The sequence below is a fragment of the Corapipo altera genome, unplaced genomic scaffold (genome assembly GCF_003945725.1).
Source record: "Corapipo altera isolate COAL_440 unplaced genomic scaffold, ASM394572v1 308, whole genome shotgun sequence".
Taxonomy (NCBI): domain Eukaryota; kingdom Metazoa; phylum Chordata; class Aves; order Passeriformes; family Pipridae; genus Corapipo; species Corapipo altera.
The window spans coordinates 2,228,676-2,246,231 of record NW_020884925.1 but is presented as its reverse complement, the minus strand read 5'-3'; the positions used below and the strand labels follow the sequence as shown (position 1 = coordinate 2,246,231).

The 17,556-nt window shown below is 51.4% G+C and overlaps 1 protein-coding gene across 1 annotated transcript in view; it reads right to left on the bottom strand.

Moving 5' to 3' along the window:
• The window catches only part of LINGO1 (leucine rich repeat and Ig domain containing 1), a 153,352-nt gene that overhangs the window by 134,453 nt on the left and 1,343 nt on the right, over window positions 1-17,556 (bottom strand). Inside the window, exon 2 of the mRNA XM_027657737.1 lies at window positions 4,475-4,646. The gene's annotated coding sequence lies outside the window, so the exon portion shown is untranslated. The remainder of the gene's footprint in view (window positions 1-4,474; window positions 4,647-17,556) is intronic.

The window sequence follows — 17,556 nt, the reverse complement described above, 5'->3', positions numbered from 1 at the left end:
AACCCATAATGAAAAAAAAATCTCTTTTTCTTTCCAAAAAACATCCTTGCTATAATTTAACTTCTTTCTCCTGGCAGTACCATCCTGTGCACAAGAGCTCAGCCATGACACAGTGTAAGAGCAACAACTTCAATGCCTACAGGTGTGATAGCAAAAAAGAAAGATAATTGCCCTTCTAACAGCATCAGTAACTTATCTTGGGGAAACCTCTCCTGCTAATGAGGCTGTTACGTTCAGAAATTCAGTGAGAGTTGAGAGGGCTGGTGCTGCTGCCAGCCTGTGGTGGGTGCAGGCAGAGGTCAGGCAGGTGTGGGAAAACCAGACCAGGAGACCACCACTGTGGTCCCAACCTCACCACTTTGCAGTTTACTGGAGTTCATTTTTTCAGTGCTAGCACTGTACTAGTAAGTTGGCTCTAATTTATTTTTCCTCAGGAAAAAAAAAAAAATCCCACTACATCAGCTATTGTCTCCTCTGCCTCCTCTTGCCTTTGGCTACGTGCTGGTTTCAAGTATCTCCCCGTAGAGCCACACCTGCCATCCAATCCTAGGCTTCTGCAAAGGATTTTCTGCATCAGTGCCCACAACCTTACAGTTCCTGGAGACCCCGTGGCTGGCACTGCTGGGGGCAATTGGGGACAAGCCTCTGTGTTGATGAGTGCCAGCTGCTGAGCAGGGCACTCGGGCTGCGGCGGCTGGAGGCAGAGGTAGAGTGTGCTCACCTGGAAAGGCAGACGTCCTCCCATCCCTTGCAGAGCTGCTTTGAGAAAGGAGCTCCTGGCTTTTTTGCTTGGACTTTAACACCACCATACTCCTTGGTCTATCCCGTAGCAGAGGCAGAAGTGAGCCAGCTTTGCGGGAGAACCAGCTTTCAGGGAAAATGCTTGGAAGGTGGCAGTTGCAGCCATATGGGACTCCACCTCCCCTTCTGCAGGAGCCCATGGGACAGTGCCTGCAGTGCGTGCTCTGGCACAGCCTGTCAGTGCCCAGCACATCCCAGGCAGAGCCACCACACCCCAGCACCAGCCTCACTCCTCATTGCCATGCCAGGCACATGCATCCCAGCACACAGGGCTCCTCTTCCTGCATGCAATCCGTGCACCCAAGTGGCGGCAGCTGAAAGGCTTGGAAAAGCAGAGCAAGACTAGAGAAAGGGAGGGAGGGAGGGAGGCCCAAAGCCACAGCTGAGCACAGCACAGCAGCTCGGGCTGCAAAGCTAAGGCTGGCAGCATCGCTCCAGTTACCCGCATGACCTTGAGAGCCCTGGACAAGCTGCAGGGAGGAAAGGGAAAACCTCCAGTGGCAGCTCTGCATGCTGCTGGGGACAGGGGAAGTCAAGCAGGGGACAGTGGGGTGAGTGCCATTTGGGATGTGCCACCCCAGTGATGGAGCTCACCAGATGGACCGGGCTGGTTTTGACTCTGTCTCAGCCCCAAAAACGCAGCTTACAACACCCACACATTCTTTGGACAACATTTTAGTGGGTCTTGGGCTTTGTTCCCATGTGAGCTGATGCGTGGAAACAGGGGAACACCTCATGTCACTCCTCTTGGACCCAGCAGCTCTTGCACAGGGCAGCAGGAGCGGGAATGGCCTCTGCCTGTGTTCCCCAGAGGGAAGGCTGCCAGCCCCACTCTGCCATGCAGGAGACGCTGCCAGCACACAGGCAGGCTCCCAGGATCACAGCCCGTGTATCTTGAGAGCTCAGAATAAATATTTAAAGGTGGAGGGAAAAAAAAACCTACTCGTCTCTGCGAGCAAGTTCCCTGTCTTTGCGCTGGGATTTGAGACAGAGACAGACAGAAAAATGACAAAGGAGACACAGGTTTCAGCAAATCATGGGCGCATCAGAAGCAATGGCTTTCAGATGCTGGCTTTGCTGCAAGACAAATTCCCTCCTGGTCATACGCCTGACAGCCTCAACAGCCCTCAGGGACTGCAGGTCTGCTTTCCCTGCAGACACATGGGGCTGCAGGAGTCCACCTCCATACACCCCTCCATCCCAGCCAGTAACTGGAGCCAAGGCATTATCCAAATCCCTTTCTAAGCCACTTAAAGGTGGTCCTGCCCCATGGGGACATGTGACCCCTCCTTGCACTGTCCTGCAAGCATGTACAAGGAGGTAGGCTCTGCATCAGGGTGTTGGACAAATGTTCACAAATCCCTGTCCTCACAGTAGGGCTCTGCCAGAGGAGCAAACCATGGCTCAAGTTTTATCCATGCCTCACATGAGTGATGGCTGGGGGGAAGGACGGGTGGTGACAGCTTCATTCAGCTCCCAACCAGCCCTGTGCTGGGCCATCGCTCAGAGGTGGTGGCTGGAGCAGCCACAGAGAACAAGATGTTCTGTATCACAAGGCTGTCCTTAGGATGCTTTTATTTCCAGAGATAGCTCATTAGCTCTGGCTGTGCAAGAGTTCAGGGGGTTTTTTCTCCTGTTACCAACAGCTGGAAAACTCCACTGAATAACATCTCTGAGCATGGGTGGAAAAGAAGACAGGGCACAGTGGGGAGAGCAGCAACTAAACCAGAGATAATCAAAGCTGCTGCTGCAGCCTCACATCACTTATGATCTCCATTTCATTTGGATTTCCCAGCCAGAGTGGTTTCTGCTCACTCAGCCCCACTCACCATAGTGCCAGGGCTGCCAGGACTTGGCTCTACTCTGCTCCAAGGAGGAAGGAGCTGCAGGGGAGAGTTTGAGATGGCAGGGAACTGGACACAAGGCAGCCTGCTGGATCAGATGGGATGCCAGGAGCTAAAGGGAATTGCACATGCACTAGGCAAGGAGGAAGACTGTCTCTGGCACAGCCACAGACAGGGTTTATTTAATACAGGCACATCCCACCCAGGTGGGCACTCAGGGATGCTCCAGCAGTGATGCCTTGCTGGGATCGGTCTGGAGCAGCCACCTCCTTACCAAGCCCTGATGCTCCTCTCCCATTGCCTCAGGTGCTGCAGAAGATGCAGCCAAGTAATCAGTACCAACAGCAGGAGATAAGCCACCTTCCCAGATAGGATCACAAGCCCCATTATCTCCTTAACCCTTATGCATTCACTTATCCATCCCAGATCTATTCCTCCTTATCTAAATTCTCCTTCTGTTCTTTCCTGTCTCTCACCATGGTTGGTCTCACAGCATCAAGGCCCCTCCAGAAGCAAGGGAGGCAGCAGGAGAGCCTGATGCCCTGGGCAGCCACTCACCACAACTAATGGGATAGACTCCAATTGACTGGCCCTGGCGATTTAAAGTTAATAAAATGTTAAAAGCAGCCCTATAAATCACTCATGCAGGAAGTGACCTGGACAGGAAGCCTAACGAGTTAGCAGAGGTTTTATTTAAAAGCCATTTGTCTGAGAAGTGCAACACAAAGAGTCAAATAACTCTTAGGAAAACAGTAATGATGGAGCTACCGGGAGGATTAGAGCTGGCTGGATATTTACAGCAAGGATGTCAGCCTTCCCAGTCTGAACTGGCCTCAGCTTCCCAGCTGGAGCATCCCAGCTGATCCCAGCTCCAGACCTGCAGGTAAGGAGCTCCCAAAGGAAATTAGGACAAGCCAGATCACAGCTCTGACTTACATTTTTAACTTGCTGGGTCCATTGTGACCTTCTCATAGACCTCTCAAGACAGGAGTCTCATGCCCATGCCCACCGTGCAATAGGCTGGTGACACCCTCACCTCCCTCCAGGCCCCAGCTCCCCTGCACCACGGATCACACACAGAGAAGCTGAGATGCTCATATGCTACTGCACACAGCTGACACCTCTGTTTGCACCGAGAAGCAAGGGGCCCCTCAAATCTCAAAACCCAAAGTCATCCCAGAAATCAGGTTCTTGGTTTCTAAACCCGATTTCCACTCTTCAGCCATGAATACTGATTTTGCATGCATGAGGATGGCAGTTGGCCCTGGCATCAGCCTCAGCCCCTGCTCACTCCCCACAAGCTGAGCTTTGCTTCTTTAACCTTAAAAAATTCCTATTGCCAAGTGCAAGGAGCAGATGAGGGTGTTTCACTGGGACAGGGACTCAGCCCCCTCCCAAACACTGTTCTCCAGCCTCCCCTTGCTTCCCTGCCACAGGAAGCCTCCAAAATACCCCAAAGGCCTTTTACAGTGGGAGGAAAGGCAGTGTGTGCTTGGGAAGCCTCCAGAGCATTGTTAAGAGGCAAATTATAGACAATTATCCTCAGAAGTACATCAGGGAAGCAGAGGCAGTCACAAGGCACCAGTCCCACCCAAGCCCAGCTCCTTGCAGCAGCACAGGAGTTTCTAAAACTACGAGCAAATTCAGACAGGACACAATCTGCAAGCAACAGGTTTCACCAGGAGCTACCTCACCTTCAAAATCACCTTTTAATTGCAAGAGAAGGGCAGATGAGGGGAAGAGGAGCAGGTAGGAGGCGCGACAGACACAAGAAACAACCTGATTTCGCTTGCATTTGCCAACCCCTTGCTTTTCGCAGACATCCTTACCTTGGGAGGGATGCTGGAGGCTGGGTGTGGGCGCAGCCGGTTCTCCTCGTCAGCAACAAGCACCTTTCAGGGGAGCAGGGAAGCCTAACAGTGCCAGGGGGCTGCGGCCGGGAGGCTGCTCCGGCGGGTCTGCGGGTGCTGAGGGCAGCTCATGGCTCCCGGGCACAGGGGGCTGTGGATGAGAAGGCACAGAAGATGTCAAGCTTGGAACTCATGGCTTTGAGCACACACCAAGCAAACCCAACCCCACGGCAAGTTTGACTTGAAAGCTAAGAAAGCGCAGAACTTTATATACTGATATTTTTCTATCTTGCTCTTATTTCCCCTCCTCCCCGTCATCAAGGAAAGAAGAAGAGTCCAGCGGGATCTGCTTAGATCTGGACACAAGGTGCAGATGCTTGAAGAGATCCAGCACCCCCTGAGGGGCTCCTGCGAGGTGCAGGGTGATTTTTGGGAGCAGTTCCCAGGGGGTGTTACTGTGCTTCCAGCAGCACTGGTGGGGAGGGGGAGAAGGCACAAGGTTGCCTGTGCAAGCAGCCTCCTGCCCACACTGAAGCACACAGCCATGGATGCACAAGGGAAGGACCCCCCACCTGCATGAGCCCAGCCAGGGGTCTCACAAGGCCAGGGGAGCTCTCTCCACTGCTTGCAAGTCAAGGGGTTCCACTGGCACCTCGGAAATGCTAAGGGAAAGCAGGTCCTTGACCTGCTGATCTGCAATCACTCCTCCTGACTTCAACACTGATGGAGAAGCGAGGCCCTGTCCTGATGGAGAAGGTGCCACCTTCACCTTCGAGTGCAGCACTCTCCTCTGCAGCACGGGTTTGACTTAATACATTTATTTATCAGTGAGGTCCCCAAGGCAGAGCTCACATCCTTTTTTTGCTTCTCAAACAGTTTTGAGCAGTGTTTAACAAATTAATAATAAAGTGATGGCGCCTTGAAAAATAGACTCCCTTGTCCTCGGAAAAGGGGCCATATCTCCCAATTACTCCAAAGGGCACCACTTCAGACCTCGCTGAGCAAATGGCATTTAGGCGCAGCCACCTTTTAATGGGGCTGATGTGATCCTGCTATGGCTGCAGCCAAGTGTATCTTCAGCTATCCCCATGCTGCACAGCGAGAGGGCAGAGAGAAGGGCAGATGGAAGCAAGTTAAAGAATATCTGTTAGCTCAAGTATTTTTTAGCAGCCATCCCCAACCTGAGGTCTGCCATCCTATCCAAAGTTGCCAGCTAACGCTCAGCGTCTCTCAGTCATGAAAAGTATTCACTGGGTTTGCGGCAGAGCCTGGCAAATATTTGCCAAGGATTCTTCCAAATCTCCAAGCGCACCATGAGCTTGCTGCAAATTTGTTTGCTGATCATGGTCCTTGAGCTAATTTGAAAATGGAGAGCAAAGAATAAGGCTGCTGTACAGTGTAGGGGAAGGCGAGCAAGGATGATCCTTTTCCATAGGGAAGACAACTCCTCGGACCCTAACGAGGGTTTGGTAATTAACAGCTGCAGCAATGGAGTGCAGCAGGGTCTAACACCCAGCTCCTGATGCTGATTGTGGCTGAGGGAAGTGATCTCTCAGCAAAGGCAGCACCAGGGAATGGAAGGACAATGCTGGGGATGGCAATAGCATCACCTCCGAGGTATACAGGCAGTGATGTCCCCAGCCCAAGCTCTCTATGTGGCACATTGCAAAGAAGTGCTGGGAAAGCACCCTCTCCCCTTCCCTGCTCCCTCCCCAAAGAGGTTCTGATCACAGTTTCTCCCATGGCTTCTCCTCTGATTTTGGCACCTTACCAAGTTCTAGCCCAGGCCAAGCACACTGCTAATTAGCTGCGGTAATTAATCACAGTTTTTATTGTTTATTCTTTTGTTCTCACACAAACAGCCGTGCTGCCTGGTGTGGGAAGCTGCCATGGTGTTCATGGAGCACCAGCACAGCTTATGGAACTGACCCTGGGGAACGGGGGGCACTCCAGATGGAGCCCAGACAGAACCTGGCCCTAGTCCTGCCAGGAAGCAAGCTAAAAGCCAAAGCCATCAGTTCTGGGCTGAAACAGTGCAAGATTCACAAAGCCACTCGCTCTTCCAGCCTGGAATTGCTCATGCCAGTACGGCTCAGACCATACTTTTGGAACTCCCAGGTGGCCAGGAGCTGCTGGTGGGTCATTTAGTCCATTCCCTCTTTGGGAACTGGGATTTACTGTGCCTAAAACGTGCCCAGTGGTCAAGCCTGGCCTCTGACATCTCCAGCAAAGCCTTCCTTGGCAGCTTACCGAGGCTGCTGCCACCACTGTCGGGGGTGTGGAGGGGGCTGCAGCACCCCTGCCACCATCCTCAGTCCCTCCTGCAGCCGCCAGTGCCACAGCCCAGTCTTCCTCTCTCCAGCCACGGGGATGGTCAGTCTCCCAGATCCCCCCCCCAGGGAGACACCCCATGCTTGCTCCCGGGAGCGGGCACAGCAGTCGGAGTTGGCACACGGCCCCGGCACAGAGACAGCCATCCCCCTCTCCCTCCACCCCCCCCATCCCCGCTCCCGGCTAATCCTGCCGCGCACCGAAATCCTGCCTTTGTGCTCAGCAGATACACTGCCTGAGCATTAGGCACCCGCCGATCCCAAGCTAATCTCCGGAAAGCTCCCTCACCCAGGGGGCTTCCCATTCCCTGGGGCAGCCCTGGTGCCCCAGAGGCATGGGGGGACAGGAGGACACCCCGGCTGTGGCTCCTTGCCAGCACTGGCAGGCTGTGCCCAGGGATGAACCCAACAGACTGTTCCGCTTGCTCTCTCTTGTTAGGGATTTTTTTAACCAGGTATTTTTTGGAAAGAAAAAAAAGAAAAAGAAAAAAGACACCAAGGGGAGAGAAAAGAACGTTTAGTCCAAGGGATCCAGTGTTGTTAAATACAGAGAAATCCAAGTCTGGAGTCCGACAGAGGCCAAGGTTTCCGGGCTTTGACACAGCTGACAAGCTGGAGCACAATGAGAAAATACGCACACAGAAATAGCCAGGCAGGATAAAGGATTTACTGCTCCTTTCACAGAAAACAAAAGAATAGGCTTAAGCACTCCACTTAGGAGTGGTAAAAAAAAAAAAAAAAAAAAGATAAAAACCAGATCTGCAGGAAGAATATTTGAGTACAGGATTACCAGGAGGTGAAATAAAACCAGATCCTGCCTGTCCTGGGTGCAGCAGGCCAGCAGCATCCCAAGGGAGCCTCTCCCTAACCCAGCAGCATCTTGCAGTAAGCACACACACAACATGCCAGGTCCCACCTCAGAGCCACCCAGTTAGTCCCCTCCTGCCCTGCCCTAGGTCAGAGCATCCCATCACAGCCCAAATCCTGGCACAGCCAGCTGCCATGCCAACATCTGCACTCTCTCCCCACTGGCAGAATCAGCCCAGGAGAAATGCTCCAGAGGGATCACCCTCTTCGCTCAAATCCCTCTTCAGGGTCCACCACCCCAATTCCAACCACCCCAGCTAATGAGGCTGAGGCTCCCTGCCTTTCAGACACGCTTTTCCATGATTCAAGGCTCTTGGCTGCCATCTCTTTCATGAGGAAGCCATCACAGAGCACCTCTTGGGACCTCAGCTGGGGAGGCCTGATGGAAGGAGAGTTAGGGCTGGCAGGGGCTTGGGAAAAAGCTCCCTCCCACCATCCCTCCAGGTTTGTCCTCATCGAAGAGGGAAGTTTGCAGTTCCCTGTAAGTTTCTTCCAACTTGTGATGAAAGAGAAACTCTTTGGAGAACAGACAGGAACCCAGCTTCCCTGATGAAAGTACTGCAGTGGGATTTTTTGGGTTTATTTTCTTTTGAGAAGCGCCAGCCGGAACAGAGCTTTGCAACCAGGCAGGCAGAAGGTCTTACCCTTTCCATGGCAGGAGACCAAGTCTCCCAGCTGGAAACCAGGACAAAACTCACTCCTGGTCCTGCCAGGAAGTGAGTTAAAAGCCAAAGTCATCAATTCTGGGCTGAAACAGTGCAAGATTCACAAACCCACTCAATGCTGCAGCCTAGAATTGCTTATGCCAGAGCAGCTCAGATTATTTCTGAAACTCCCAGGTGGTCAGGAACTGCTGGTGGGTCATTTAGTCCATTCCCTCTTTGGGAACTGGGATTTACTGTGCCTAAAGCAGGCCCAATGGCTACAGTCAGGCCTGGCCTCCAATATCTCCAGTGAAGCCAATTCTACAACCTTACTTGGCAGCTGATGCGCTGTTTAATTGCCCTGATAGTTATGCATTGAGGTTTTTTTTTGTAAAAAGCAGATGATTTCTCAGCAGAAATAATACTTGGGAAAGCTTTCTCTCTGGCAAACTCTCTCTATTGTTCATCTCTTTCACATAAAACGTTCCTAATGAAGAGGGAAAGCAGGATCTTGGCTTCTTTCAAAACAATCTGAAATATTATATTAAAAACATGCACTGAGTGTTGACATATTTAGTGCGTTGCTTTATAAAGGAAATTGCCCGAGCTCATTCAGAGCTTGACACCATTAAGACAGCACAGAATTACGTGACTGGGAGGATACTGCTGCAAGAAGTCCCACTTTGGGGAAGTATGGAGCACCTCAGAGCAGCCAGACAGCCTTGACTCCATCTTAATGGGAACTGGAAGCCACCTGCATCACCTCCAAAGAGGGGTGCACAAGCACTCAACATGCTAATGAGAAAACTACAGCAGGTTTCAGATGCATGAATCCTCCCTGCCCAAACCCTCAGCTCCTCATCTAGACATCTCCAAAGATCCAAGACTGGGAGGACATGGTACATACCATGGTAGGCTCTCACAGTGATGTGTATCCATGCCGTGGGAGCAAAGCTCATCATCTCCCTCAACATACCAAGCCAAATCCCTTGGAAATGGGAAGCTGGCTGTGGTGGTCAGCCAGGTTTCTCTCCCCACCTGACATGGGCGAGGTCCCTACAGAGCATCCGTCCTCTCCTGCAGTGTCTTTGAAGTGCTCTGGGCTCTGCTGCAAGAGGATTTTCCAGACATTAAACTGATGCTCAGAAAACAAACAGATATAGAAAAAGCTTTCATTACAAGGCTGGTTTGTGTCCAAGAGCAGCCCAGGGGTGTGCTAAGATAGGCAACAGCCTCTCACCAGAGGCCCAGTGTGAGGTATGGCTCTCTGTGGACTCGTGGTCCATGCCAGTTCCACATTCGCTTTGCAGGAGCAGGGGCAGGAGGAATGAGCAGGTTTTATGGCACATTGGCTCTACTCCAGAGACCAAAAGCTTTGATGCTGACAAAGCTGCTGCAGCCTCTCCTGCTGTGCCCAGACAAGACATTTTTGGGTGCTTCTGGAGATGTTGCTGGTCTCAGTAGGGATGTCCCAAGGGTGATGACCAGCATTCTCCCTCCCTGATTCTTGTGAGAGTGGTGGTCCTTGGCAGGGGTGGGATCAGATGTTCCCCTCCAAGCAGAAGGCCAACACCTTATGGGGTCCCAGCACAGGCCAAGGAATGCTGCAGCTATAGCTGGGCACAAAGCACATTCAGGTGCATTCTATGATTTTATGATTTACTTGTGACCTAATTCCATCTGCAGGGCGGGTAGTGGGTACAAGAGCCTTGTTCCCCAGGATAGGTTGGTGCAGAACCAAAGACAACTGCTGCCCCACGCCAGAATGCAACTAAAACCCCCTCATGCAGGACACAGACCTTCAGAAGACCTGGTGTGCCTCAGCCTTCAAATCAGGACCCCAAGCCCTGCAAGAAGGTCCAGCAACACCTCACTTGCACGCTCTCCAGACCCCCTTGGGTTTATCAGCACCAGTGCACCAGTGTGCAGACAGGTTCCCTGGAGCGAGATCCACTGGGCACAGCACATCACAACAGACCAGAGAGACCTGGGACTCCTCCTCATTTACAGTCCCCTCCAGCCACAGCCTTCAACATGGCCGAGGAAGGCAAGGCAAGACAAGGCCTACAGAGAAAAGGTTATTTCTCTCAGATTCCAATTTATTTTCCATCATTAGTGCTTTTGAAAGCCCAGCACATCCTGCAAACAGAAAGAGCATGTTAAACATGCGGGTGGTAGAGCTGCAAAACCACGGTGAGCACATGCCTGACACAGGTACCCATCCTGCCAGGGAGACACAGCACCAGAACAGCCACGGTTACAGTGAGCATCACCCTTGCTCAGCAGAAGCTGTGGCTGAAGCCTGTTATCCCCCACACAGAGGTCCCCACCACGAGCCACTTGAGCCCTGGAAAAACAGGAGCATCATTCCAGAAAGCAGAGGTACCACAGCCCTGGTGCAGAGCATTGCACAGTGGCAGAGAGAAAGCAGGGCTGGGGGAGAGTGACTTGCATGAAGGATGAGAGGAGCTGGAGTCTTCTGTAATGGAGAGAAAATTGCTTTCACCAACTATCTGCAGTTTTAAAGCAATTACATTTGGGGGGAAGCCGAGAGCATGTCTGAGCACTGTACATGCGGCGGGCGCATTTTGAAATGCAAGAACCGAGTGAGGAAAAAATAGAAAAAGAAAATGCCTCTAAAAAAATAATATTTGATGCAGTAGGTACTGAGAGGATAAAATATTTATAACTCAGGGATGGGATGATTATGGGAGGCAGGCAAACATGTTCTCTCCTCTGTGGTGACCAGTGACAGAATGTCCTGAAGTTGTGGCAGGGGAGGTTTAGGTTGGATATTAGAAAAAGGTTCTTCACCCAGAGGGTGACTGGGTGCTGGAACAGGCTCCCCAGGGAAGTGGTCACAGCACCAAGCCTGACAGAGTTCAAGAAGCGTTTGGATGATACTTTCAGGCACATGGTGTGACATTTGAGGATGGTCCTCTGCGGGGCCAGGAGTTGGACTCAGTGATCTTTGTGGGTCCCTTCCAACTCAGAATATTCTGTGATCCTGTGATCCCAGCAAGGGGACAACTGAGAGGAGTTGGGACAGCGTGCTCCCACCGATGGTCCCCTTCCCTCTGAGCATGGGACCCCCATGGGCTCAGATCTACATGGGCTTAAACACCCTTGGGAACACGCTGCCTGCCCTCAGCCAAAATACAGACCTGCCCTAATATTTCCACTTACAGAGCTGCAGACTGACCCAAAACCCAGTAAGCACCCCAGCATCTACCAGTTAAAGCCTTTCCAGAAGCTCCTTCAAGCTGAAAGAAATACTCCTGATCTCCTTCCTGGCAAGCCGTCACTCTTCACCACCATCCTTCCCCTCTAATCTGCTGGAATTAGTAAGGATCCCAGGCCATAAGCACATCTTCTCTAATGACCAAGGTGGCAGAGGCCGAGCTGCACTGATCCCCAGAGCTGCTGCACTGACTGCTGCCGGCACTGCTCAGACATCCAATTTATCAGGCAGATCCCCCTTTTGCTTTCTGGCCACGCATCTTCCCCTTGTCTTTATCTGCTCTGGGGACAAGTGTGGGAAGTGGAGAAGTGGCATCCAGGGCTGCTGGTGACAGAGTCTCTTTTCAAAGGATGCTGTTTCGCTGTTATTACCAACTCTCACCAAGTGGAATTGAGACATGAAGTAGATTTGTGCCCAAGATAATGGCGTTTATTAGACAAGCTATTGAGGAGAAAACAAAAGCTAACAGTGGAGAGCCACTAAGAGCAATGCCTAAAGAGAATCCATCATGAATACAAAGAGAAGCAGTGTTAATAGTTGGTGCTTCCCATCAATGATTTGAAATCTCAAGCGGTCCCTTAAGGACTCCGGGAGAGTGAAGGTTAGTGTCGCCCAGTAAGAAGTGACAAACAGCACCAAGGTGTCCAAATAAAGCAGCATTCAACCCCTTCTACTATGGTCAAACATGGTTGAGCACCCCTGTCCCACAGTGGCAGCCCCCAGCTCACCCACGACCCTTCTCCTCACCTTTATCAACATCACATAATATCCACACAACACAATACCTATACTATACATACACACGGATGCTCAGGAGGACTGCTCTGACCCCAGTCACTGCACCCCACATCCGGACCACAGCAGGACAGGGAAGAAGGAGAGTTTCATCTCTGCACCCTCCTGGAGCAACCAGGGCCCTTTTGATAAAGCTCCATGGGGAATGCCTTGAAAATCATGGATTCATCTAGATTTTCCTATTGGAGACCACCTCCTTCCCTCCTCACCAAAGGAGACATGCTCCTGCAAAATCTTCCAGTAAAAAAATGCATTTTTTATGGGAATAAGAGTCTTCCATGGGATCTTCACTTGCATGCTGGTTCACTGCCAGCCAGCCCAAGCCCCTGGTGAGATTAGCTGGAGCCTGGCACAGAGCTCACACCCCGAGGCACAGCAGAGATCTTTGGGAAAACACCACAGAGATCACAGCTGCTAAACAGCAGCTCGTCTGGGTCCTTGGTGATTTCTTTTTTCCAATTTCCAGCCCAGACAAACAATATAGGAAGCCCCCAAATCCCCAGCCTTGAGACCAGCCCAAAGGGGCAGTTGATTTCACACCCAGACCTCTTCTTCCTCTCCATTGCTGGAAGGGTGCTCAAGGGCCAGACTGGGGCAAGAGCCAGCAGCAGAGGGTGACGTGGAGGAGGGTGAGCCAGGCAGGAGCATGAGGGCATCCATGCAGCCCAGAAGCTCCCGAGAAATTTATTGCTTGTGACACGCTGTCAAAGTGAGGCGCGTCTCATTAGTCAGAACCGAAGCAAATGAGAGGGCTCCTTAGCCAATTAAAAATTAAATAAATAAACCAAGGATGCTACGTGGTGCTCACTGCCTCCCCTTCGGCCCCTCCGGGAGTGGGAAACCAAGGCAAGATGTAACACAGATCTGAGTCACAGCTTCCCCCCTTCCCAAGATGGTGAATCCCGCACTTCCAGCGAGCGGAACAGCCGGGAGCAGCCAGCGACCACCACACACACAGATGGAAAAACAACAAGCTTGAGGAGCCACACCTGACATTAGGGGAGTTGGAAAAGGAAAGATTTCCCTTCACAGCCCCTGGAGCGTTTTGTTTCCCAGCTCTTGAAACAGAGCTCATTGACTCTCCTGAATGGCACTCTCAGCTAAAAAAAAATCTATTTTTAACAGCTTTTCTTTTTAAAATGACGTGGGTTTCCTTTGTGGGTTAAGCTGAGCTGGCACATGACTTTTTTGTCTTTTTTTTTTTTTCTCCAAGATTTATCAGCCATCGGTGCAGAGGGCATTACAACTCTTCTTCAGCCTGGCAGCAATGCCTAACCTCCAAAGTTTTACACTGCCTTCCACCCCAACCTCCTTGCAGCATCAATGAGGGGGAAAGACCATCCCAGACCCCACCAAACACAGGTGAAGGGACCATTTTGAGCAGGCACCTGTGGGCAAAGCTCAGTTTCCCCACTACCAGCCAGCTTGAAATTTTACAAGAGCACAGAGATGCCTGTTAGCAACAAACATCCCAGCTCACCACAAACAGGCACCAGAGGAAGCTGGGAGCTGCTGGTGGAGTAGTGGGTGTTGGATGGATCGGTCAGGGCATCTGAGGAGAAAACAGGTCTCACTTCACAGAGGAGGCACCCCAAGAAGAGCCCTCTCTCCTCCATCCATAGAGCATTCAGTGAGAGAGGGAACAACCCAAAGGGAGATATCCCTGCCCAGGGCACACAGGGACAGCCTTTCTCCCAAAACACTCCCAAAATGGACTCCTTAAAAAACAGCACGGACCTGAAACGGGAGCCCAGCCCAGAAACATTTCCCAAATCAAACAATAAACAAGGGGCCATTGGAGGTTTCCCTTACACTGCAGCTCCTGATTAATCCCCACAGTAAACACAAAAGAAAAAACCCACAGATAGCTGGATGCTATCTGTTTAAAGGCACAAATGGATGCTAAAAGTAGTTAAAGGAGCCCAAGCAGAGGCACGGCAGGTTTGGGAGCAGGAGGGGAGTGTGGAGAAGGCCATGGGCTCTAGTGAGGGAGGGAAGAACAGCAGGATTTGTGCCAGCCATGCCCAGCAGCCCTTAACCCACTGGAGCCTTCCTGCATGCTTTGCAAGGTCTGTCACCCTGGCAGGAGGGGGTGCCCCCTCACCACCCCTGATACACCTCAGCCCGAGCAAGCTCTTCCCTTCTAGAGGACTCTGAGGCCAGGTGGGTTGGTTGGAATGCAGGACACGGGCTCTGGGGGAATGGTCAAGCAGCAAAACCACAATTCCTCACATGGAAAAGGGCCAGGACACCGAAACTAAACCCCTGCACCCAGGGACTAACACTACACAAGGCTGGTTTAATGAGAAATGGACATTTGAGGCTTAACAGCTCTTGCTGGCAGATTCCCCCCTCTTCCCACTGATGTTGTTTCTCATACAGTGCACCCAGCTAATTAATTACAGAGCACAATCCAATCAGTCAGGCCATCCTATTGCAGTTAAAGGCATTTAAGAGATAATGCCATGAAACTCCAGATGGACTGGCCTGACCCCAGACTCCAACACCACTGAGGTGCTCAGGAGATGCTGCCACTCCAGCTGACATCCCTGATCCAAACACTCTGGAAAAAGCCTTCAGACTCCCTGTGGGTTGGGTTTCTGAGTCCCTGCTGACTTTACCAAGAGATATGCTGTCCTGGCTCACTGACTGCTGCCCACAGAGTACACACCAGCTTGGCTCAACACAAGTGCAGGCGAGGCAGACGCCACCTGCCTACTTCTGCCGGCTCCAAGTTTGCTCTTGGGATGGCAGAAGGACAGATCTGAAGGCCAGATGCCAGCCCATCTTCTCCCCACTGCTGCCAACACATGACCCACACACAATGAGCTTCAGCAGTGGTTGCCTCGAGGTGTCCTGCACCACTGATGTTGATGTGCCAGGGCAGCCTGATCCCTTCACATCTCACCATACAACTCCACCTCTCCACTGCTCTCCCAGGTATGAAGAGAGGATGGCCTCTGCTCACCAGCAGCATGGACTGGCCTCACTGGAGATGGGCTTTGGTGGCAAGTGGATGTAGGAGAGTGGCTAAAGCAATGGGATGCTGTACAACCAGCCTCTTTATGGTTATTACTGTAGGCAGTGATGTGCTGATCTCCATATGGGATGTTCTTAGCTTTGCAGGGATGGCTTAAATCTCCTCCCTGTGCTGAAAGTGTGGGAGTTCTCCCTCCTTAGCGCTTCAGTTATTGGTTGAAGTTATCAGATCCCTTTAACAAAGGTGTGGGGTTGCATTAACCATTTGGTCCTGAATCAGCCACTGTCCCTTGCACAACCCCAGCAAGGGGTTCATTCAGTGGGTGCCTTTGGTACCACAAGCAGCCTTTTTTCCTTAATCACACCCATCTGAAGCCCAACCCCATCCAGGTATGGCTGGGATCCCTGCTGATTCCCAAGCCACTTGCTGCAGTGGTATTAAAGGAAAAACCCACAGTGCCAGATCCCGAGCATCTCCACAAGGACTCAGTGTGAGTATGATGCTCCGTGCCAGCTGCACTTCCAGCTGCCTCATGTTTGATGATGAAAGTGGATGATTCTGTCATTTACTGATCCTGCCCTTGGTTGGTTTTCCTGCCCAGAGTGAGAATAAGCTCTTGGATTTGCAAACATTTTGAGGATTGTGGGCTTAATTTTTTTTCCCCTTCTTATTGTGTGCATGTCAAAAGCTCTTACACCTTGATCCAAAGCCCAAAGTCAAGGTGGGGGATATACATCAAGCCTAAATATGCTCCTGTCACAGGTGGCACCAAAAGACTGTTGTGAGTGAGGGTTCTGCTCTCACTTGGTCCAGCCCATTTCCTGGATGTTTAACCTCCAAGGAAAAGTGAGGAGGAGACTCTGCTCCTCAATCATATCTCCAAAATGCCTTTGTCAGACACTCAGGCACAGCTAACCACAACGAGAGACAGAAAGCCTCCTCTCAGAGATGTCCTCCCTCAAGTCACCCCTGCCCAGATACCCAGCTCTCCTGCATCAGGAGCATCCAAGCAGGCCACAGCAGTGAGCACCAGGAGCATCCACAAGGTTTGCACCCAGACAACAGCCTACGAGTTTCACTAATGCAGATTTGCAAAGGAGGGATGTGACTTTGGCAGGACCAGAGCACAGTTACAAGCAAATGGCAGCGTTCACCAAGCACAAGTGGGAAGGAGACAGTGACAAAATGATGTTTAATAACTGGGTCTTCCTGAAAACACCATCTCTGCGCGTCTACAAAACTCACTATCTTACAAAGATGTTTACTGAATGTCCTCTTACAGCGCTAGAGAAAGATGCCAGAGATTAGCATAGATGAGACAGGACTGACCCCAGACCTCTAACACCAACTGCTGTTTTAATGCTGACAGGAACTGCACAAGGGCTGGCTTGTTACACCCAGCACTGAAATGAAGTACAGCTAAGTCATTATCTTGGACCCTAAAACAATGAACATAACTACAATAACACAACACCATGACTTCACCCAGAAAAGCAGCAGCACTAGGTCCTCATACCACATCCCCTCCAACAAGCCAGCAGGGATGGGGGCAGTATTTCTTTACAACCTATGTCCCATGGTCCCCTGGGAATGAGGACAAAGAAGAGCTCAGCATATCTGGATGAACAATGAAATATTATGTCCTTTTTCATCCCACTGGAGGGTCCCAGACCAGGATGGTACAGGGTCTGGACAGAGAGAGGCCTCATTTTGTGGTAGCAATATGGCCATGGTGCAGTGCCACAGCTGGAGGAGATTCTGCTCTCTGATCCAAAGCTGGCTCCAGGGGCCAACAACCATGGTGCAGACAGGACAGGAGATGAGGAGACAGATGGTCCATGCATCCCAGTACTGCAGACCAGGCAGGACTGGGGACATTCTCCATGGAAGCCAAACTCCCAGCCATTTAGAGAGGGAAGAGGCTTTTCCCCGTGGAGTCAAAGAACTGAAACTCTTCAATTGATTATCTTGAGAGTTCCTGTAAACCATTTCAGGGATTTTGGCAGGAGGAGAGAGGAGAAGCTGTCTGATAATCCCTGAGGCCATCCCACTGTACGTGCCTAAAAAACAGCTCCAGAGTGCCCTGGTTCTGGAGTAATTCCCTCATTTTTTGCTCCTGGATGCCCCATGAAGCAGGGGCATGTCTCCTAATGGCCCCACAAGGACTCTCTTGGGAATTGACTGAAAAGCTGAACAGAAACAAA